The 25,138-nt window shown below is 41.4% G+C and overlaps 1 long non-coding RNA gene across 2 annotated transcripts in view; it reads left to right on the top strand.

Annotated features, from left to right (window-relative positions):
- Positions 1 to 21,630, top strand: part of LOC309371904 — a 64,572-nt gene extending 42,942 nt beyond the window's left edge. For both annotated transcript variants that reach the window (XR_014169336.1, XR_014169337.1), the window contains one exon: positions 21,302 to 21,630. This is a non-coding gene — a long non-coding RNA (uncharacterized lncRNA). The remainder of the gene's footprint in view (positions 1 to 21,301) is intronic.
- The last annotated feature ends 3,508 nt before the right edge of the window (positions 21,631 to 25,138 follow it).

The following is a 25,138-nucleotide window of genomic DNA, read 5'->3' as shown; positions in this document are numbered from 1 at the left end:
TCCACCTGGAGCTGGATTGGATGGCTCCGGTGCACCAATCAGACTGCTGCATTCTGGATCCTATTGTTCTAGGGCCAATCAGACTGATGCATTTTGGATCCTATTGTTCTAGGGCCAATCAGACTGATGCATTTTGGATCCTATTCAACTCAGTACATAACACCAAGATACTTCAAATTTCAAATGCTGTATATTTCTGAACGTCAGATGTTGAAAACAAGCAACAGGGAAAGGCTTCTATGTTCATGCTGTATATACTTTTTAGAAGGCATCTGGCTCTCCATAGCTGATGTGGGATGCTGTACCAGAAGGTTCCTTAGTCAGATTCCAGCAGGAATCTTCTTATGTTGTCATTGCTCCAAAAGCTAACCAGTTTCATATATATGATCTGGAGTGAGCAACACTCAGATCGCACACACAAACATTTGAACTCACGGAAGCAAGGAGAAAAGACAGGCTAAATAAGCTCGCTGAACCTTCCCTCCTTCTCCCCTGTGACAAACTCAAAGGAGAATCAATATGGTGCATTCCCAGAAATATATGAGTTCAAATTCCTGAAACGTAACATTGGGTGGCCTTCAGGAAATGATACGGCGGTCCAACACAGCACAGTTTGAGTACACAATGAGACAGACCCCAAGTATACCAACCTGAACTGTTTGGAACATAGCTTGAATTTTTAAAATTGGGGGAGAATTGTTCAGAATTCATTTGTAGTATCTCATGTTCCACACCTAATGTACAGAGCAAAGTAATATATATATATATATACACCATGCTCAGAATACTGCATACACTAGAATTTAAATGGGCAAAGTGTTACTTGGCTGGAATCAAGCAATGGATGTCATTCACAGTGAATATTATTTCCTTTCCATCAATACCCTAGACAGTAGGGATGGCTTCTCACATTCATTTTTGAATATCCAGCATCCTATATTAATTTGTAATGTATGCAGTAGCATCCCAAGATGCACATGCAGCACAGAGTAATTTTGCATTTCAGCATTCTGTCATGGAGTCAAATGTCCGTAATAACTCACACAATATGTTTGCCTCTGTGGCTTTTCCCTGTGCAAAAATCTAGCGTTACAGGCCATTCTGTCAGATGGCCGGAGGAATCAGGAAGAATATTATGTGTGCCAGAAGGAAGTGTCATTCCCAATCAGTTGCAAAGGTGATCTCCATTTTGCACCTGTGCTATCTTTATTCTGACTGCTGATGAAATAGGGCTTCGGCTTGTATTGATGTACAGCTAGTGTTCTTGGGGGATGTTTTTGTGTATCATTTTTCCTACATGGGAAACAGGGAGGTATAGCAGAAAGTGCCCGGCACTGCCAAGGAATTTTGGGAAATGAAAAATATTGTGATTTTCAATGGGTAGTGTGATTTATGAGTTTTGGGCCATGCCAAATTGAATAAAGTCATGCCAAAGACACATTTTGGTCCACTAACTGGACACAAAAAAAACACACACCTGGCATTCAAATATTGAGGAAGATCTCCACCTCAGGAACCCTTGTGTTGAGTTCAGAGACGATATATTGAGAGGCATCCAAATGAGCACAGTTGCAAACCTTCATGCCAACACTTGGGCAATAATATATTAAGAGTAATCCAAATAGGCACACTTTGGACCTATGGCACCAAACTGGGTGAAGGCACACCAAGGTCACATTTCTCCCCCCCCCCTTTTTTCCTTTTTAACTTTTATTGATAAATGCAATACTTACAAACACAAACCAGAACACTAAACAAACTTATTCTACATAGATACATACACCTCTCAACTTAGATTACAAAAAAGAAAACATACATACAAACTAAACATACAGACATAAATCTTGTCTTCCCTCCACCTATATGTGGATTCCTTTGTTTCTTTTCTTCTTCTCACTGTGTTACCAATATTATTTTTGACTATCTCATCTTATACCCATTTCTTCTTAATGTTTTACTCTATAAGTTTCATTCATTGCATATCAGTATATTAATACCAGAACAATGTTTTTGGTGTATTCCTTCACGCAAGTCCACTCCTCTATCAGTTTTTGGTCTGATTGGCCTCTTATCACTGCTGTAAGTCTTGCTGGTTCTATATATTCACAAAATCTTATTTGCCATTCTCTTATTGAGGGAGTTTTTTCTCCCTTCCCATTTTTTACTATAATCATTCTGGCCGCAGCAGTTACATATAAGAAAACTTACCATGGTCATGTTTCTGTCCACCATCTTGATTCAGAATGGTACCAGGTTGTCAGGGAACTGACATTGGAGCCAGAGGTAGAGGCAAGGCTCCCAAGCGATGCTGGAGAAGGGCCCAGCAGGGAGAGAGGGAGCTCATCGGCTGGGGAAGGAAATCAGCGTAACACCAGGGATAAAGGGGGGCAGGTGGGGGAATCGGCGAGGGGACTCCAGGACTACTTGCCAGAGACCAGCGGGGAGAGCACGGGTCCTCCGCTACCCACACCCACCCTGCGCAGAAGACTTCCGCGCAGGGAAAGTAGACGTAGACTTGGCGTCAAAGAACTTCTTTGCTGGAAGAAGTTCAAGAAACGCACACTGACGGATTCTGCTAGCGACTGAAACAGCCACGAAGTGAAGGGCTGTCCAGCCAGGAAAAGGTTTAACCAGGCAACCTAGCCAGGAGTGGCAGCAACTTACGCACAAGCAACCCCTTATAACCATTACACAGGTGTTCAAACGTAGACAAACACCAATTCCCCTTGGGAACACTCCTGTTGAGTTAGACAATGGTGTCTTTAGAAGCTTCTAAATCAGAACAGGTTGGAATCTGGATGCCAAATTTGGTGAAGTCCCGTCAAATGGGGTGACAATGATATCTTCAGTGGCATCCAAACTGGCACAGTTTGGGTGAAGCCCAAAAACTGGGTGAAGCCATGCAAAGTCACATTTCAGCCCACCATCTTGATTTTAAATACACCCAGCATCCCAGGGTCAACAAAGACCACCCCCAACGCCCAACTCATGAACCCTTGAACTGAGTTTGGTAATGATATGTTGAGAGGCATCCAAACCAACAGAGAACAGACAAACAGGCAAATGGATAAGCAGACAAACCACTTTCCTTTTTTAAAAATTTCTCTTTATTAATACATATACACACATATGTACAGAAAATAAATTCTTCACGGAAAAAACAACAATAATAAGAACAACATAACTTAATTATAAGAAGAAAAACAAAACAAAGACAAACATGTAGGTTATTGACTTCCCTCCACCTCAGTTTTGGGTTATGTAATACATTTCCCCCCGCAGTTTTTCTTTAAAACTTTTGTATGTCGAAGGGTTATATTAAGCCTACTGTGATCTTTGGATTTTTTAAATCTACTTCAATATAGGTTATGAATTTATTCCATTCTTTAATAAACTTTGTTTCTTTCTGGTCTCTAATTTTTTGTGTTAATTTTGCCAATTCTGAATATTCAAATAATTTACTTTGCCAATCTCTTACTGTTGGGATATTGGTTGATTTCCAAATTTGGGCGATTAAAATTCTAGCAGCTGTTGTTGCGTACTGGAATACGGTCTGGTCCTCTTTCTTAATTTCATTGCCAATCATTCCCAGAAGAAAATTTTCAGGTTTTTTAACAAAAGTATATTTAAACATTTTTTTTTTTTAGTTCATTATAAATGAGCTCCCAGAAGTTCTTGATTTTTTCACAAGTCCACCACATGTGGTAAAAACTACCTTCCTTATTTTTACACCTCCAGCACATTTTATCTCCATTCTTATACATTTTTCCTAATTTTACAGGGGTGATGTATCCAAAACATATAGTGTATCCATAGATAGATAAAGATATCCATGTCCACTGTAATGTATGAAAATTACATGGATATAAATTTTGCTGTGTGCAAAACAGGTGTGATTTTTTTACCCCTCACAGTGAAGTATGTAATGGCTAGGATCCAGAAACACACACAGCTTACTCCATGCACCCAAGAGATCTTATGCTAATGTTCCTTAAACAATAAGAAATGGCATGTTGTCGTCATGCCACACAGAAAATTGTTTCTGAATCTGAAGAGACTTTCGAAAGCAGTGGGATGGGATATCTGGAGTTTAAAGGCGGAAAGATTAAAAAATCCCACTTGGGATGTCAAAAGTAGCTCTGTTGTTTCCGCCAGCTGTGTACGTTGTTGTTTGGTCGTTTAGTCGTGTCCAACTCTTCGTGACCCCATGGAGCACGCCAGGCTCTTCTGTCTTCCACTGCGTCCCACAGTTTAGTCAAACTCATGCTAGTAGCTTCGAGAACACTATCCAGCCATCTCGTCCTCTGTCGTCCCCTTCTCCTTGTGCCCTCCATCTTTCCCAACATCAGGGTTTTTTCCAGGGAGTCTTCTCTTCTCATGAGGTGGCCAAAGTATTGGAGCCTCAGCTTCAGGATCTGTCCTTCCAGTGAGCACTCAGGGCTGATTTCCATCAGAATGGAGAGGTTTGATCTTCTTGCAGTCCATGGGACTCTCAAGAGTCTCCTCCAGCACCATAATTCAAAAGCATCAATTCTTTGGTTATCAGCCTTCTTTATGGTCCAGCTCTCACTTCCATACATCACTACTGGGAAAACCATAGCTTTAACTATACGGACCTTTGTTGGCAAGGTGATGTCTCTGCTTTTTAAGATGCTGTCTAGGTTTGTCATTGCTTTTCTCCCAAGAAGCAGGCGTCTTTTAATTTCGTGGCTGCTGTCACCATCTGCAGTGATCATGGAGCCCACGAATGTAAAATCGCTCAGTGCCTCCATTTCTTCCCCTTCTATTTGCCAGGAGGTGAAGGGCCCAGCTGTGTACAGTTATGTAGAAATCTGTTCAGTTCATGTGTTTCCTGTGAGTAATGCTCATGGATTGGGACACACAACATCAGCAGACACATCCATGAAGTCTGGTGGAGACCAGAAGAGCATTTCCGCTGCCTGTCTGCAGGCATCTCCTTTTCTAGATGAGTGGCCATGTGTGAAGTGAAGTGGACCTCATACTATGATCACCACCATGACCACAGATCCAGTGCAGTGTAAAAAGAAATGGGAAATCACAAACAAGTTCTAAGGAAACAGGAAAGTTCAGGGGGAAATGATATTAAAACATTTCACTCAGCTTTGTACTCGGTTGGTTGTCATGAGTATGTGAGTTGTCATTTAGCACAAAGCTTCCTTCCATACAGGCGCATTCTGTCACAGATATGTCAGTCCACATTGGATCTTGCAGCTCCAGTCAAGCAACAATCCAATAAACAATTTTGGGGAACTGAAGTAAGAGATTGTCTATCTTGTGCACAGAATCTGAATTACTTTCCTTTTTATTAAACTGAACTTTCTTCCTTTGGTAGCTGGGCTGCTCCAATAATTTAATGCATCGCTATATACCATCAGCACGGAAAACGAGTGGTTTAATGTAGCATTCCTTTTTTCAAACTTTTGCTCTTGTTCCTTCTTTCAAATTACAACAGTTTCAAATATTTACTCCTCTCCTCTGTCCTGGTGTGGAAATATCAGATGAGCCATAATATTAAAACAATTTATGTGTGTCTCCATACTTCATCCAGTAGCATAATTGAAGAAACAAATCTGCATAGTTAAATTCACAAATAAACATAAATAATGAAGTAGATGACAACAAGATAGAAAAGGTAAGAATTGTGAGGGGAATTCAGTCTATCATAATTCTTAACAGAGATGCAGTAGACTGGGGAATCTCGGGCCACAGGGCAAAATATAGACATCTAAGTCTCTATATCTGGGCCTTGAAATTCTTCCCAGGCCATTCCTCTTCTCCACAGGCCCACATCCCTCACTAGATTTGCTTTGAACCTTGCATATTTTTGCCCCTCTATAGTATCTCTTGCTTGTCTGAATGAAGGATAGACAGGGGATAGACACTTTGGGCCAGTAACAACTTTTGATTTGAGACAACTTCTCACAGATGTTGCACATATTGAAGGAGAAGTCCGAGTGTGCTCCGAGGAATATTTTAAGAAATACGGGTCAGGCAAGTCACTGTTCCTATATACAGTACAATCTGCTTTACCCCAAAGCCATGGGGAATGGGTGGATATGATTTATAGTATCACTGCTGCTGCTTAAAGGTTTAGATAATCAGAAGCGCAGTTCGAAAAATACTGCAATTCACAACGGGATACACAGATATCATACACTGTGGGAAGACGTTTGAGAAATTCAGATAAGATGCATCAGACACCCACAATTCACATAATGAGAGTTGTGCTGTATAATACTTCAGAATGTTGATCAGCATTCCAATCCCAGTTGTCTTGTATATGCTCTCCAGAGGAAAATAAACTTTTGTGGTCTTTTATCAGTTGTCTTGTAGATGATCTCAAAAGGGAAATAAACAACACATCTCTAGGAAATACTAGTGATTTATATGATTTTATTATACATTTTACCGGTTGTGGCAAACTTTATGGGCACTGTTCCCAGGAATTAATGTCTGTCTCTATGTGGTGTGGTGTTCTGTTCTGTTCACAAGGACCACAGGGTTACGGCCTATCCACCAACTTGCCATTTATTTGAATTGAAAGAAAATTATATGAAAATGATGTATAGATGGTATATAACACCAATACAGATAGCAAAAATGTATAAAACCGGGTCAAACACAAGTTGGAAATGTAAAGAAAAAGAAGGGACTTTTTATCATATGTGATGGGAATGCAGAGAAGTTTTAAAAAAATTGGGAAATGATATATAATGAATTGAAAAAAAAATGTTTAAAGTGACATTTGAAAAAAAAAAAACAGAAGCATTTTTTTTAGGGATTGTAGGACAAGACCTTCCAAGAAAAATAAAGAACTTATTCATGTATGCTACAACAGCAGCAAGAGTCTTGTTAGCACAAGGATGGAAGAATGAGGAAATCCCAACGAAAGAACAGTAGCAAGAAAAATTGATGAGTTATGTGGAATTGGCCAAATTGACATATAAACTGCATGAAAAGGACAACAGTGACTTCAAGAATGGGAACCTTTAACAAATTACTTAAAAAGACAACCAAATGATCTGGACTCCTTGGCAGGTTTTGAATAAACATCCACAAATTTATTACTTGAACACATGATAGATAAAGCAAGGATATGTATAATTTTATAATATGCAGAGAACAATATGTGCAAAGAAATCAGTGAGAGGAGCTGAGGGAAGTCCGGGGGGGGGGGGGAATAATATGATTATGTGGTTTGATATCTTGTTATGCTGAAATTGTTTAATAAAAATACTTTATTTAAAACCTTGCCATTTATTGACAGGCGCCATTAGTGTAGTACACAGACACAGGATCTATCCTAACCTCTTTTGCTATAGATGTTACCCAGAGTATACCCTGGGAGTGACTATGGTTCCAATAGCTACCACACCACTGCAGGTACTAAGCAAATTAGGATTAACTGTAGGTCTCCTAATGTCTGTCCTGGCTGCTGCCCAAGAACAACACCGGATGCCCTTTCTTGTAAGGAAAGAAGCCAAGGTTTACTCTAGCAGACTGGCAGTGTAAACTCAGCACAAGAGAAGAGATGGGATTAGTTCTGATGCCCTTAGGTGCCTGGGATGCAGCAAGGAAACATAGTTGAGGGACAAGGCCAGGGGTCAGGATTCTAGGCAGAGACATACCTAGGATGTATTGTAGTCTCGGTAAGGAGCTATATCAGTGCCCCTGGCAAGAAGCTGTATCAGCTATTCATGGGAATGCCTACCTCACTAAGGTAAAGGTAAAAAGGTAAAGGACCCCTGGCTGGTTAAGTCCAGTCAAAGGTGACTATGAGGTTGTGGCGCTCATCTTGCTTTCAGGCCAAGGGAGCCGCCGTTTGTCCACAGACAGCTTTCTGGATCATGTAGCCAGCATAACTAAACTACTTCTGGCACCCCAGAACACAGTGACGGAAACCAGAGCGCATGGAAATGCCGTTTACCTTCCCATCGCAGCACTACCTATTTATCTACTTGCACTGCCATGTTTGTGAACTGCTAGGTTGGCAGGAGCTGGGACAGAGCAACGGGAACTCACCCCGTCGTGGGGATTTGAACTGCCGACCTTCTGATCGGCAAGCCCAAGAGGCTCAATGATTTAGACCACAGCGCCACCTCTGTTCCCTACCCCACTAAGAGTTCCTAGGCTGAAGTGAGGCACACCTTCTTGGTGGCTGGGCCGCTTGATGTGCTGCAATTGCCTTGAAGACATTACGTAATTTTCCTCCTTCCCCAACAGCTCCATCTGTGCTGTGGAGCTCCCCTCCCATCTGACAGGGAACTGGCCTGCCTGACCAGGGTGGAGTTATCATTTGGCCTACTAAACAGCTGCCTAGGGTGTGGACCTCTGAGGGGCACAGTGCTGACGTTTGTGGGGCACAGTTTTAGACAGATTAATTAGAACTTATAAAATACCTGATGATATTTTACTGTTACAGTCATACCTCAGCTCCCAAACGCCTTGGGAGTCAAACATTACGGCTCCCGAACAATCAAAAACCGGAAGTGAGTGTTCCAGTTTTTCAACATTCTTTCAGAAGCCAATGGGGCTTCTGTGGCTTCTGAATGGCTGCAAGAACTTCCTGCAGCCAATCAGAAGCTGTGCTTTGGAAGTCAAATGTTTCAGAATTGGAGCGGACTTCCAAAATGGATTCTGTTCGACTTCTGAGGTACGACTGTATTTTATATTTTGAAGAATTTTATCCTTTTTGAAGCAATTCATACATCAGAAAAGAGGTGGTAAGGGAAGAACTAGCTACTTTAAATGAATTCAAGACAGAACTCAAAATGTTTCGAGATAGAAACAGAAGCTCTGGAAGGCGTGCCATCTCTCTGTATTTCTTACCAGTCATTCCTACCACCCCACGTTTTTACAATAATACCCCATGTATTACAATAATTTAATATGTAGGAACTAGAGAAACCCACTTGTTTTGTGTTTGAGTTACTTATAATGTGGCTACATCCCAGCTGCACTCTTAGTGAAAATACAGATAAATGTGAACTTCAGTAATTTCTGGCGAAGATGGATTGAAATCTGTTTGGTGTGTGTCATGGGAAATAACTTGAGTTGCACAGGATAACTGATCACTTTCCTAAAGGAAACATGCTGGAATTTTACTGTGTTCATTCTACAGGTTTCTTTAAAACTATAAGATACCAGGGCTTGTGCCCCTGCTCACCCGAGTCACCCCCTCCATTTTCCTCACATTAACCCCCAGTTCTTCCCCTTCACACCCCACTTATATATTTCCCAGACCACTTATCTGTTTTTTATACAAATTGCTTGGCTGGCAAACTGTATTGCAAAATTCAGAGGAGTGAAAATATTAAAGGTTGTTCGTGTTTTCTTTCAGATACATTCACATTGAATTGCATTTCTCCCCCACCTCCCTATATACCACGGAGTTATGGTCTCTCCGCCATGGGGACAAGAATGTGGACAGATTGTATGGGTGGAATGTGTGAAGTATGGGGCTGTGTATTAGAACTGGTGGTGTTGAATTGAGCAGATTTGGAAGCGACCCCACTTCAAGCTGGATGCAATGGTTAGCATTTGCCTCTGCCAAAATTTGAGCTCATGCTTCACCTCCAATATTTTAAGATGGAGATTAAGTGGTTTACAAGGCCCCATGAGTCTAACTGCAAATGGCAGCCCTTTGAAAGCTTTCTAGCTTCAGGAGTGTCATTGCAGCAAAAGCATGGGGCTACAGAGGTAAGGAAGGCCCATTGTGCAAGCTCACCATTCTCCTTGTCTTTCTTTGGATGCAAGTCAATGTTTTCATAGGGATTTTATTCATTCAGGGTTTTTTTTGTTTTTTTGTTTTTTGCTGTCATTAATTGAATTTTTATGCTGTTTAACCCCAGCACCACTCCTCAGCCCACTCTGGACTTCACTTCTGAGGACAACCCCAGGAACAGATTTCTATCTTTTATTTCAAGAGCTGGCAAAGCTACTACTATGGTTGTCATGGGCATCAGGCACAATGTGATGGCAGTTGCTGCACATATAAAACTTTGATCTTTCTTAAGGATTTTAATGGGGCAAGAACCCCTGGCCTGTTTTGAAATATAGCCATCCTAAAACCGTCCTCAATCCCTCAGCTTAGAGAACATGCATTTTCCAGAACTATTATTTATGAATACGTAGTCTTAGAAATCTATATTTTTTGTGAGTGATTTAACAGCCTTGTAAAGGACTTTTGCCATGGGGAACCTCCTGGCTAGCCAGTCAAACCATATTGCACAGCAGCGAATCCCAAATTGTCTGGCAAAGCCTCTCTTGAGCACCTAAGCTATGAATACATCTACTAAACAACCGAGTTCTGAATTCTTGACAAGGAGATATTAACATAAATGCAATAATCAGAAATGGTATAGAAAGTAAATCATAATTATATACATTTCTAAATTGCCTGTGGTGTGTGTTTTCTGGTTCTAGATAGCATGCACTAGCATTTAAGCTTAAAGAAAACAAGATGCAAATTGCCACTTTGAAATTTGCATCCTTTGGGCTCCCCTCTGAGCAGCATACAAGTAGTTAGGGCAACAGTCTCTCTAATCAGTATGAACTGCAATCCTGTGCATGTTTACTGAGAAGCCAGCTCTAATGTAATCAATGGGACTTGCTGTTGGAAGCCCTCTCTGAATAGGAGTTTTACGGCTACAAATAGTGCTGATTTTAGCAAATGACTTTTGGGCTTGGAAAGGTATGTTTCCAGACTGAGGCTGTTGCTTCTTCACTGTATGAATCAGCGCCAGAAGAATTAATCTGAATAACCTGTAATGGTTCTAGGGGTTGCTCGTGCATAAGTTGCCGCCACTCCTGGCTAGGTTACCTGGTTGAACCCTTTCTGTCTGGACAGCCCTTCACTTTGTGGCTGTCTCAGTCGCTGGCAGAATCCAACAGTGGGCATTTCTTGAACTTCTTCCAGCAAAGAAGTTCTTTGACGCCAAGTTTCCTCCTACTCTCCCTGCGCGGAAGTCTTCTGCGCAGGGAGGGTGTGGGCAGCGTAGTACCCGTGCTCTCCCCGCTGGTCTCTGGTGAAGAGTCCTGGAGCCTCCTCTCTGATTCCCCCATCTGCCCCCCTTCTCCACTGGTATTACGCCCATCTGCTAGTATTTCCTTCCCCAGCAGATGGGCTGCCTCTCTCCCTACTGGGACCCTCTCCGGCATCCCTCTGGAGCCTTCCCTCCGCCTCTAGCTCCGATGGCAGTTCCCTGACACAACCCTTGTGCAAATCAGCCATGCCCCAACAGCTGTGCATTCTACGGTTCGGTAAAGAAGCCCTGCATAGCAGTAGCGTAGCATGGGGGGTGCCACAGGGATGGTTCCCTCGGGTGCAAAATTTCGACACCTGGTGCTGCCTCAATAGAGCTGTGTGCTTCCCTCACTGAGCTATGTTGCAAATGGCTTCTCCATGCAAATGAGAAAGTGGCCTCTCCAGACAATGAAATGACTCTTCTTTTCTTATCTCTGTGCCTGCAATCTCCTGGGTGATGTGGGGGCCATCAGGCAGTTGAATGTTCATGCATACTCTGTCCATTTCCCTCTCTCCCAACCGCCTCTATGTGGCCCCAAGCACTGGCAACCCATGCTATGCTACTGCTATGAAGGGTGAAGATACATCCTCATGCTGAGGAGTTTTTTTGTACATATGTTAATAGCACCTTGATACAGCTACTGCATGTGTAGCTGGCAAAACCAGTGTGTGGAGGGGGGGAGAGAGCTACAAAGCATGACCCCACATGCCTCTCACACATTTTTTCAATGGTGGTTGGGGAAAGGGATGCTTATCTCCCCACTTCCATCCATGGCTTTCCCCCTGTAACTCGTCCCAATTGTTCCCTCCCCACTCACTCCAATCTGGGATCCCAGATACATATTTGCCTAATGCTCCTCCTACCCATGACTTCTCTACAGATCAACCACTCCCAAAATGATTTAATGTACCATGCTGTCTTGGATTAAGAAGTCTGGGTAAATTAAATAGGCACAACTATATAAACACATTTTTACTGAATATAGAAAACATGGAAATAATGACCACAGCCTTTGCAGTAAATCATTAACTTTGCAGAGATAATGGTCAAAAACATCCAAGCCCTCAGCAAATCACCATTACTTAATTTAGCTTGGCGGAATAACACTGATTTATAATCATTCTCACCTAATGAGGATGGAAAGCTGTTTCCCAAGTTATCCATTGCACTCCACAGAAGATTTCTGTGCCCACTCAAAAGAGTGGGAGGGAGTTTATTAAATTTGATTAGTTGAACAAATCCATGGTTAGTATTCAGCGTGTCTTCATGACAGAACTGAACCATGATTGCTCATTTTGACTGTGCTGATTTATCTGCTTCACGTTGAGAGCAGCCTCTTTGTGCAGCATTAAGAAGCTAAATGGATAGCTCACCATGGAAACAAATTGTTGACTGGTGTGAAGAGGAATATTGAGCTCACTTGTTAGCATTAGAGCTGAAACAAATTATTTAAAAAGACTAACCAGAATTCAAAAACCGAGACACAAAGGACATGAAAATATTGTATGTGTTGTGGGAGATGATGGCTATTCCCCAGTTTTGATCTAACGCCTTTTCACTTTGATATCTGGGCGTTGGGTTCTGAAAGGAGAGACCTGAGTTTTGGTTCTGAGGAATGCAAACTGCATCAGAAAATTAGGATTTAATTAATTCTTAAGGTTTTCCTTTATTTGAGATGATGGGTTGTATCCAACTAAGTTCTACTCAGCATAAACCCATTGAAATTAAAAGTCCTAAACTAGTCATACCCGTTAGTGTCAGTGGCTCTATTCTAAATGTACAATCGGATTTGGCTGTGTCTAAATTCAACCATTCCCAAGAGCCTTGTGAAATTTCTTGGTGTAGGAGGCACATTTATACTTATAGGTAAAGGGTAAAGGGTAAAGGGTAAAGGGACCTCTGACCATTAGGTCCAGTTGTGGACGACTTTGGGTTGTGGCGCTCATCTTGCTTTATTGGCTGAGGGAGCCGGCGTACAGTTTCCGAGTCATGTGGCCAGCATGACTAAGCTGCATCTGGCGAACCAGAGCAGCACACGGAAATGCCGTTTACCTTCCCGCCGGAGTGGTACCTATTTATCTACTCACACTTTGATGTGCTTTAGAACTGCTAGGTTGGCAGGGGCAGGGACCGAACAATGGGAGCTCACCCCATTGCGGGGATTTGAACCGCCGACCTACTGATCGGCAAGTCCTAGGCTCTGTGGTTTAACCCACAGCATCACCCGTGTCCCTACTTATGCTTATACTTAGGACATAAATCTTTCTGGACAAGGTCTCCAGATGAGTGCAGGTGCCATGTAGATAACTCGTGAGTCAAGGGCTTTGTAAAAGATGTCCACAGAGGAACCAAGGCTGATTAGACCTGGAACTACAGTTTCCACTGAATTTCATCATTGTTCCCAACCTTTTTTTTTTTTTTGCCATGCCCTACTTAAGCATCTCTAAAATCCTGATGCTCCCCCCCCCGTGACATATAATTTTTATTATTTAAAAAGTGAACTCATATTCATGTGGAGGAAGCCTAAAGGGCCATTAACTGTTAATAACTCATTCTTGAATTGCCCCCCTTAAAAATCAAATTGCCCCCTTGTGGCGCACGTGCCCCATGCTGGGAACCACGGATCTAGAGCAACCTTTTTTTAAAAAATATGGATCTTCTTTCCAAAGAGGAACATTCAATTTCAAGAGGTACAAAAGATATTTTGATAACACTAGTCATGTGCATATGTCCTAAATCGAGGTACAAGAAATGCTTGAAGGAATAAACAGGGTTGTGGCAAAAGGCTAGCAATGCTTGAGGAATTCAATCTTAGACAATTCCTGTACAAAATGACCAATCCATACTTCGTGGGATAATGTGTGGATCAGACATACCCCTGAATTTTCTGATATTCTCATGAAGTCTTCATACATCCATATATACCCAAAACGAAGGGAAAGAAATTTGTCCCGTTCGTTACCTATCAAATCCGCACTTCCTGAACTAATATGCAAACTGAGATGCAGATATCCTTCAGAATTCATCCTTCACCAAAATTTTCTGATGCTGTTTACCAACTAAAAATGTGTACAAGAAAAGGTAATTCTTAGGAGAAAATATGCACAAGAATGTGTATATTAGTCAAAATGAAGCACAAAAAGCATAATATTAGGCAGTACTGCTGTTTGCAAGTAAAAATGCATGTGTTAGAAGAAACGGACACAGCAATGTATATGCAATTTCTCACCAGCTTTAAACAACAACAACATTTGTTTGTTTGTTTGTTTGCAAATTGATGAGGCAACCGGGTAAGGTGAACTTAAGATTGGACAAATGAGAAGCAGAGATACTGAAATTGACAAATTTGGCTATCCCTTCCTCAGACTAAGCAACTCTATTCTGTTCATCCTAATTTCTTATGCAACACTCATTTCTTATTAATCATACGAGTTCATTCCCAAGGACCCTATTACAATGCATATTTCTGTTACATTTTGATTAACCTGAACAAAAATGCCAGTTAATACACCCTGTATTATTTGTTTGTGTTAGAAGCTAATGTCGTTCACACATTCCACATTAAGGTAACACACTAATTGCTTGAAGAGATTTATATCATTGAATTAGATCTGATAGACTATTTTAAAATATATATTTTATTTCTTTTCCCTCTGGAAAGAAAATGATGGAATCAATTTTCTGATCTATATTACACAGTTTATGGAAATTTGGAACTTGTTCTATTGGGGAAAAATACCATTATTTCAATCACATTTTGCAATTAGTTGCTTCAATCATTATGCCCCCAGAAAGTAAGAGTTTACTAATAAAATAATACTAGAAGTTAGTATCTGTTGTTGCTTGATTATTTCCAGAAGCAGGAGTCCCACCATCATTAAAAGAATAAAATAGTTTAAAAATATATAGAATCCATTAAAGAAAGAAAAAAAGTCAACTGGTATTCAGTGCAGGAAATACTACTGAGAACAGCTGTTCACTTATGTTTTTTTATAGTTTCCAGTGGCTACATGGATGTGCAAAGGTTGTATTTTATATGGGGCTATAAACTTTTGTGCATTTAAATTGGGCTTGGTTGTTGAACAACAACTTCCATCACACCTAACATTCTGGCTAGGGTTGATGGGAGTTGGGAGTCCAATGTTATCACGAGGGTTGTTCTTCATCCCTGGTTTAAGTGGTGGATAATGTTGAAATTCATAGAAACAGACGTAGTAAAATACAAGCCAACATTCCATGTGTGAAGCCTCTCTGGCTTTATTGAGAGTGAACATTCTGTAATGCTTATGCCACTGGTCTTCAACTGGTGTGTTGGGATCCAGTGTTGGGCTGCAGCCTGATCTAAAGTGAGCCGCAAAAAAATCAAAAAGTGTACCCGCAAATACATCTATTGAGTCACAGGTGGGTCTGAAAAAGTTGAAGTCTATTGCAGCATTTAAAAGAAAGAAAGATATATGTTAATAAACCTTAAGTTCAGCAAAGATATGTGGGCCTCTCCTCTTTTGTAAGAGGCCTGAGTCTCAGCAAATTCTGTGCAAGCCCCAAGCTTATGTGTTTATCCTGACTCAGGGTTAACTGACAGCTTTCATCTCTGGGGGGAAAAAATAAGAGTGTTGCTGAATCCTTTGAAATATGCAGAACCTTCCCTTTAGGATGGTCAGATACAAAAGAGGACAGGGCTCTTGTTAGTTTCTTTTATATGAGAACATAAGAGACTTGTCTAGTTAAGCGTCCTTTTCTCACAGTGGCCAACCAGATGCCTATGGGAAGTCTGCAAATAAAACATGAGTGGAATCATTTTCCACTTGTGATTCCTAGCAACTGATATTCAGACACCTACAGTCTCTAATACTGGAGGTGGTACACGGTTATCATGAGTGGTAGCCCTTGAGATCCTTCATGAATTTGTCAAAATCTATCCCACATGGCAATGATCAGGAATACTGGGGGTTGACATCCACCAGAGCTATAGACTGTCAGGAGCTTGGCCAACACTTGAGGAAGACCCTGGCAGAGACACATGCCCGTCTGGAATGTTCACTCCCTCCTGGTCGATCGTTCGGGAGCATCAAAAGTTTTCTTCAGCCCGAACATCACAGCAATCGATGCCAACAGACATCAGCACACTTAGGGATCCGCAGAGTCTTCGCAACTTGCGTGACAGAATGCCAGGCAACTCAGCATTTTGGCTAATCTGCTTTATTTACATATAAATACACACGGAGCACTGCAACATGGCTCCCTCTCTCTCTAGCATCAGACAGCAAAGAGAAAAAGAACAAAGGACAATAGTCCCACTTCACGGAACACAGTAACACAAACATCCTGTCTCCGTCACTTCCCACTCTGTGGAGTTAAAACATATACCGTCATGTGATAGACAACAATCCCATGACTGCAATCATGGAGCAGGGATTCTAACATAGACACCCAGGTTGGAGGTGGTGTCCCTTTATACCATTTTTCTGGAATTGGATAGTGCTGTGCACTTTGAATAAATGCAGAAGTTACGATGGCGTGAATTTGCATTTTAGAAGCGAGCGGTGCTAAATTTAAATTATTTGCTGGCTGCGGTAAATCTGCTTGATGCTTCAGGTGCATTTATTTATTGCAGAAGACACCAAATGATGTCTGTTTATAGCTCCTTAACTGCTACAATTATGCAACGTCCTCTGTTCAGACTCTTAACCTTCTAGAAATAAATATTCTATATCCAGGTCTCTAGTGGCACACTATACAGCAAAGCTCAGGCCCAGTTTATGTTGTCTCTTATCTTCTCTCCAGATAGAGGTTACACATGGTACAGGCATAAGACTGAGAATGCAGCTCATGGCTTTTCATACCACCTAATCACCAGGTGTAGTTGTCCCATATGAAAGGCACCGGGGGTTATTATTTGCTGTTGAATTGCATCTAGTCAATAGGCACAGGAGGTGCCTCATATTTAGCTGAATCCTTGTTCTGTCTCTGGCTGTTCTGGGGGTGGTTATGGATTTTGGGGATCCTATGTAGGTCAGTTTTCAAGTGCTGCTACCTGAGTTAGGAACAGAAACGACACAAGCGAATATGATCCAATATTTGTTATCACCACTGTTGTTTTTAAGTCTGCAAATGTTATAGAAATACTTATGTAATTTTCTGTATTTTGTGTGTGTTTCCCTTTCATGAAAAACACATTGGAATTACAGTGGTACCTCAGGTTACAGACGCTTCAGGTTACAGACTCCGCTAACCCAGAAATAGTACCTTGGGTTAAGAACTTTGTTTCAGGGTGAGAACATAAATCGTGTGGTGGCGGCGTGGCAGCAGCAGCGGGAGGCCCATTAGCTAAAGTGGTACCTCAGGTTAAGAACAGTTTCAGGTTAAGAATGGACCTCTGGAATGAATTAAGTTCTTAACCCGAGGTACCACTGTAATTACATTTGTTTCAGTGATAGCAGATGGTGAGATTAACAGTGTGGATTTCAGTGGAAGCTGAACTGTGGCAGCATAGAAGCAGCGCTAGTTGCGATGAACCCAGAACATGGCAGAAATTACTGCTTCCTTACATCTGTATTCAATAAACCTTTTGATAAAGATTTGGACACAGCAATGCCTGAGACCCTTTTTCAATATGGGACGCTGGGATTTGGGCCTGGGAACTTTTGCACACAATGCAAATATGCTACGATTGAGCTTTAGATTGTGCTCAAGGAATCCTCTTCCCATCTTGGTCTGCGGAAGTTATGGAAGTTCTATAAACTGAACCTACTCCTCTTACATTTGTCTTCTTCTTGTTCCTTATATTATTGAATATATATTCATATATGTTTGAGGGGAATATATATATATATATAAACTAGTAGCAAGATAACAACAAAGATAGAAACCGAAAAGTTTACAAATACTATTATAATACCTGTAGGCATTTCATTTCATGAGAAGCCATGTTTATTTTTCACTACACCTAATAATGAAAGAGGTTTGAAAGCTGCTTTTGAGCTCTTTTCCTTCTCCATTTGCTCATCCAAAAAAGAGCCTCAAAAGCTTGATAGGATATTGGCCTGAGGTAAAAAAAAAAAAGCCAGAGATTGTAGTTGGATCTTTCAGAACAGCCTCTGGAGCTGAAATTGCCTATGGTGAGGTAAACATGAGGTAAATGAAAAGGATAATGATAGCTTTCCCTGAGATGAGAGGCTTTTTATGAAGAATACTGAAAGGCACTGAAATTATTAAGGGTGAATTTGCTTGTATGTTATTTTGCCTTACTCCCCAAAAGGGTGTTTATTCAGTATTTAAAGTGGTTTTTCCTCCTTTCCCTCACCCATTGGCAATTACAAACATTCTTTCAAAATTCCAAACGAGGGACTTTGGAGTTGCTACAATATTCTCTAGTGGGGTCTCTGCCTTTAACAGCTGCACAAAAAAGCAGAAATACAGTAGGAGAAGTTTTCAGAGCTGGGGAATGTTTCATTTGTTGAATGTCACACTGTAATTAAAAGCACAGGAGCCACATCAGAAAAAGAAAGATGGCAACCCCATTTGCAATTGGCATAGGCCATGAAAGTTTCACATGACTACACGCTGTAGCCAGAGAGCACTGTCATTCTCTGTGTTCCTTATCTCATTGTCTCTAAAAGGTTACATTTTTTGTCTGGAAATATAAAGCTCTCCGGGCTTGAGGTTCCCCACCCAGGGAATAAATGATCCAAACGTTACTTACTCATGGCTTCTTTGGGAATTTTAATTAGAATTACAGTTTCATACTAGCTGTACTGGACAAATGGGACAGAGCCAAAGTCACAATGGGAATCATTTCTCCATTTGAGTTGAATTTACTCTAGTCATTCAAGTTCTGAAATGTCTTAATCTCTTAACACAAAGGCGCCTACAGACATTTTTGGATGTGCAGCCTGAGCAAGCAAGGTAACAATGTGCAACCCCTGAATCTTACCAAATTTCATTTAATTTTGCTAAGCTAGTCTTAACAATAGAACAGTACAGGACTCTTCATGGCCACAATGAGTTCCACTGTGGAATTTCTGTCTAATTTCACCAGAATCGACATCTGAAGCAAATTTGAAATCAAAACAGCTGCAAGGAAAATTGCTGGTAGGGATAAATTATTTTGAAAAGATCAGGTATTTCAGGCAACTTTTTAAAAAATGTGAAATCTTATGACATCATTCATTTTTATGTATTTATCATATCTGGAATCCATCCATTGCATGAGGAGTTCGGGGTGGCATATAGTTGGGATCACCCCATTTTTTCAGTATAAAGGTAAAGACCCCCTGGATGGTTAAGTCCAGTCAAAGGTGACCATGTGGTTTCAGCGCTCATCTCATCTCATCTCGCTTTTCAGGCTGAGGGAGCCGGCATTTACGTTGTCCACAGACAGCTTTCCGGGTCATGTGGCCAGCAGGACAAAACCGCTTCCGGCGCAATGGGACACTGTGACAGAAACCAGAGCATACGGAAATGCCGTTTACCTTTCCGCCACCTATTTATCTACTTGCACTGGTGTGCTTTCAAACTGCTGACAGGAGGTTGACAGGACAGAGCAATGGACGCTCACCCCATTGTGTGGATTCAAACCGCCAACCTTTCAATTGGCAAGCCCAAGAGGCTCAGTGGTTTAGACCACAGAGCCACCCATGTCCCTTAACCTTTACCTTTTGTCTTCAGAATATCCCTGTGGGGTAACTAAGGATGAAAAGATTGTGACTTCTGCAGGGTCATCTTGAAGTATTGAGCAAGCATTATAAGCAAGACCTCACTGGCTCTTCAGATGTTGTTGGACTACAAATCCAAATTTAGTGGCGTTTGGTGATTTTTTTTTTTTTTGTAGAGGAACAGTTAGGGCCAGAGAAGGGCACTTGCAAGGGCGATTGGGGGGACAGGACGTCATGCATGTGATGTTCTGACATCACACTTGTGAGCACTGTGCCTTCCTCCTTAAGCCAGGCAAAACCTTCCTGGGTGTTGAGAAGGAGGTGCCAAGGGAACATCTAGGGAATAGTCTAGTCCCCCTAGTCCACTGACCACACGCCACTGAATCCCATCATTCTGGCTCAAGGATATTCGGTCTTGCTGGGTGGGGCTGATGGGTGCTTGAGTTCAACAGCAGTTGGAGGGTTGTAGGTTCCCCATCTCTGATCTACTACATCAGAAGTTTTTAAACTTTCCACCCGTAAACAACAGTTTCCACATTAATATGTTTGCTGAGGAATATGTTGGAGAGCCTTCTGTTCTAGGGTGTACCGTAAGTTCAATTCCCATTGGAAGTTTATCTAGATTATTCTCACTCCATATAATAAACTCAGTTTGTGTTAAACACGCCCAACCTTTTCTAGTAGTGATGCACTCTAGGGGAAGATCTGTGGTGGAGCCTGTGCATCATCACTCATAATCTCATTGAAGAACCCTTGACAAGCCTTTATTACCAGCAAATACTTGAAGGGTTTTAAACAGGCCAAATCAATCATTCAAATACGTTATCTACAGATTTTCAGGACTGCTTACAATTTACCTTATCAGCCTTTAACTCCTTCATGGCAACCTGTTTCTCCACATTATGCCCTTGCCTCCTTCAGTTTGAATGAATATGTAAGATCATAAGGCACCTATGAGCCTTCTCGGCAGCTTACCATTCAGACATGGAAATCATCCTCTGCTATGTAGGAAATGGATAACTCTATTTTATATTGAGTTCAGGCCTTCATGTGAAATCTTTGGAGTCCACACATCTGGGGTAGGTTTGTCCAGAGTTATCTGTGTGTTGTGCTGGAGCCCAAAGTAGGCAGAACCAGACCTGGTGTCTGGCCACCCATTTTATACCTTTGTTGTTGTTTAGTCATTTAGTCATGTCCGACTCTTCGTGACCCCATGGACCAGAGCACGCCAGAGCACTACCACCTTATTAATTCTCATCTACTGAGGACCAGTTTTTATAGTCAGCAGAATCAAGTGGTAAAGTTTTCCAGAGCTGCTCAATTTTTGGCTGCTCTTGGATGGGTTGAATGTTTGAATGCTCCCACATACAGAAAAAAAAATACCACACCTTATGGCATACAAATTGTTACTGAGAATATAGAAGTATATCAAAAAGAAGCAGCATAGCAGGTATTTGTTGATATGAAAGGGAAAAGAAAATGAGAAATCTCTGGGTGTGTGGCTTTCATTCTCCTGCTTGAAAGCCAAGGGGCAAAGCTATAATGTACATTCTACTTTTATTTTACTTACATTAATGGATTTTTCTTCCACACCCACAGGAACAAGAGTCTTGCAGACTCACTGGCCAACTATCGGAAGTTGCGACCCATACCTAACCTACAGAGACCAGCACCTATGGAGATAAAAGGGTACTTCAGTCTCTGAAGATGCTCAACTTTTGATCTTTCGGAATGAAATGCTAACAATGGACTACAGACTGTTCTGTGCTATGATCCGAGCAAAGCTTTAGCTCCCGGTATCTCATCAGGTTAATAAAGTGTGTGAATTTTCTTTTGAAGCAACATCCTAATATTAGATGTGGATAAATTACCTCAGGTCCTGATTCTGGAAGGAGCAACATCTGTACAGTCAGGGTAGTCTGGTTCCCACTGAAAATGGTAAGGTGGAATGCAGAGAGATCAACACAAGAGGAGCAAAGAAAATGTCTGGGGGAGCTAGAGTCAATAATAAGCAAAGCCAAGTAAATCTTGTTTTGTTCCCCTCTCCCTATCTACATCATGAGGTTAAAAATATTGATATAGCTTACAGAGTTGTCAGAAGGCTAACAGGGCTATTAGATGGAAATTGCTTGGGGTATTTTAAAGCTTTATATAAATCTTAAGCATTATTATTCCTACCACTCTCATCCAGGTTTAGGGTTGCAGCTGAATTCTAGGAATTGAATCAAGGGCCTTCAGAACTGACTCCAATACAGCCATGTGATCTCTTTTGCCAAGCACACAAAATAAGTGCAACTTCTAGACACTGAATATTGAAAGTGTGAGGAAAGGATTTCCCTACTGCTGAAACATTTGTTTAAGTAGAAAAAAAATAGAACTGTAAGAAATTGAGATGAAAGCCTCAACCTCGACATATTATTAGAGGCTTGTTCACAGGAAGGCAATGCCATTTGATTTGGTCCATTAAGCAGGGCAATCTAAATTGCTCTTATGCTGGTTGTGAGGAAACGCATTTCATTGGATTCTTATTTCTTGGTGAGCCAAAAGAAAAGGAAGGGAGGAGAGGAATTAAAGAGCAAAACATTGATGCTGTCGTGTAATTGTAGGCCATTTCTTTCCCCTCTGCTGAATCAATCTCTGAATAAGTATTGACTCCATATTTAAACCTTGTGGAGCCTTGTGGCTTGGTGAGTCTGTGTTCTTTTTCTTATAGCTGAAAAACTACATGCCCCAAAGCCCAGCTAGCATGCCCTGATGGTTCTTGTTTCCAGTGCACAAGCTGCATATACATACAGGGTTCTTCTTGGTACCCTGGTCTCATGCTAGTAAGAGAAAAAATATTGGCAAAGACAGGACTGCTGAGCTTTTTAATAGTCGGGCAGATATGATTGCCATCAGAGGTGCCGATTTCCATGTAACATGGGGGGGGCCCTTGTCACTTGTGTGTGACATCACAAGTGTGACATCACATGTGTGACATCATCGTTTCAGGCCATGAGGCACTCCACCACCAAGGAGTGGCACTGCACGGAAGCCTGGTGGGGCCTGGCCCCTCATGAGTGGGGAGCTCAGCCACTTTCCCACATATTGGGGGTGGGGCTGAGCTTCCCTGTGCACGTATGATTGCCATTTCATCTTCACAATAAATCAGGCATTCTGGATAAGTTCCCTAGAGCATGTACAATGTGTCTTTCCTTTGGGAAAGGGATGCTTCCTCACATACTTTATGGAGACTTTATGGAGGATGCTATCTATCTACCTAGATGGCAATGCCCCTACCTCCAATAGCCCAAGAAAGAGGACTCAGCTATACAGCTGCAAATATAACATTTTAAGTGTGCTTTTAAGTGCATTATACAAGTGTGACACTAGGTGGTGATGGTGAGCTTGTGGCAAATTCAATATATTTTTCAAAACGCTTTAAAAAAACAACAACACACATTTTCAGTGTCTTTTATATGTGTCTAGATTTCAACAGAGTCTGTGATGGCAACCAAGTACTCTGCTGAAGGGAAGATATACCTCAACAATAGTGAGGAAATGAACACGCACACTGGGCACTGTGGCCAAATGCACTCAGCAAAATGATGATAGTCACCTCCGCAATCCCCTCCTTATCAAGGCATGACAGCGCAGGACATGCATTTCCCTTCACTTGTATACAATTGCATACAATGACACAATAGGGAAAGGGTTTTAGTGAATATGCATGTGCTGTGTCCACAAACACACACACACACACACACACACACTGCACAGACAAAGACAAATGTATGGTATTTGCGGTGAGCATTCTTCAGCTGGAGATAGACGCTATTTATAACCGAGTGGTCTTGCAAGTTGGATGACAAAATCTCAACATGCTGAATTTATAATTAGGTGCCCTTTAAACTTGCCTTTATTTAATTACGAAGCATATTAGAGAGAATGGAGAGAGGGAGGCTGCGTATACACCATGCATTTAAAGGTTACACCCCTCAAGTATCCCGGGAAATGTAGATTTCGTCTTATAGAACCATAATTCCCAGCACCCTTAACAAACTATGGTTTCCAGGATTATTATTGGGGAGGGGTAGACCTTTAAATGTGTGTTGTGTACACAGCCTGAAATTCTGTTGTCTGAACACAGGTACACAAACCCCTTGCATTCTGAGCACTTTGCTCTGTAGAATTTAGAAATCAACAACAACTTAGCATTTATTACGTGAGTCATGGACGTGCTCCTGCTTTTCATACACATTATGCTAATTTAAATGCTAGTTAGCTAAGACTTAACTCATTTGGAGTATCAGTCAAATTACATTTTAAAACTGCCTTCTGGTGTGGTTCGGCTGTGACTCTGTACATATAGACTGACAGCCTTATAAATCTGGAGCCAAGGTTTATATTTATCAGCCAAGTTTTTCCCACAATCTGAGCTTTGCAAGCTGTCCAGTGTGTACACTGCTCACGTCCGTCTTGACACTTCTCTGGCTTGATTTCCACTCTTATCTCTGTGCATTCCCTGCATGGTCTTACTGGTTATTTGTTGCAAAGCTCTCCCAACGCATGCCATTAAAGATATGTCCTATAGTTTGCATTTCATTTTTCTTTTCTTTTTAAATGACAATTACATAGGAGACCCAGACATTTAATGAATGCCCTTCCATGGAGAGATAAAACTGGCTGGTTCTCTCCTACTTGCTTTTAATGGCTTTTTCTTCTTCAAATACTACAAATACATAAATAAAGATGACCTTGGTGTCAAGAGTGCAATTCACACAATTAACACCTGTGTGAGTAGCTCTTAAAAATTACCAATGGGTGTGGGGGGGGGGGCAATCTGTAACTGGAATGCAGCACTGGGCAAAGGTTTAAGTCCTCTCCCACCTCCATGATTGTCTTACCAAATGCAAGGTAGTTCTTTTAAAATGAGATTCAGAAGTGATACAAAACACAAGTGAGTGAGAAGATTAAAGATTTTATTCTAAGCAGCAATTTTATTATAAACAGCAAGCAATATATACATACCAAGCCAGCACCTCAATCTGCTACTTGGTAGCCCTCAAGAATCAGCAAAGTGACTTCCCATCTGAAGGCAGCTCTGTTTAGGGATGCTTTTAACGTTTGATGCATTACTGTATTTTAATATTTTGTTGGAAGCCACCCAGAGTGTCTGGGGAAGCCCAGCCAGATGGGTGGGGTATAAATAATAAATTATTATTATTATTATTATTATTATTATTATTATTATTCCCGATAGCCTCAAGTTGCACGGCCCTCAGTCTGTGACAAGTTTCTCTCTGAACTATGCCTCAAACCATCCGATTTATAGATAGCTAACCTGTGTGGTTTGCCTGACTGACTAGGTGCAGATCACTAGTTACATGTAGATTATTCATTAGTCACCCTCTCCCATTGCCTCACTTTCTCCAAACAATGTCCAACACCAAAGAA

Source organism: Podarcis melisellensis (assembly GCF_964234715.1).
Source record: "Podarcis melisellensis genome assembly, chromosome: 6".
NCBI classification, from domain to species: Eukaryota; Metazoa; Chordata; class Lepidosauria; order Squamata; family Lacertidae; genus Podarcis; species Podarcis melisellensis.
This window is presented reverse-complemented; position numbering and strand designations above follow the sequence as displayed.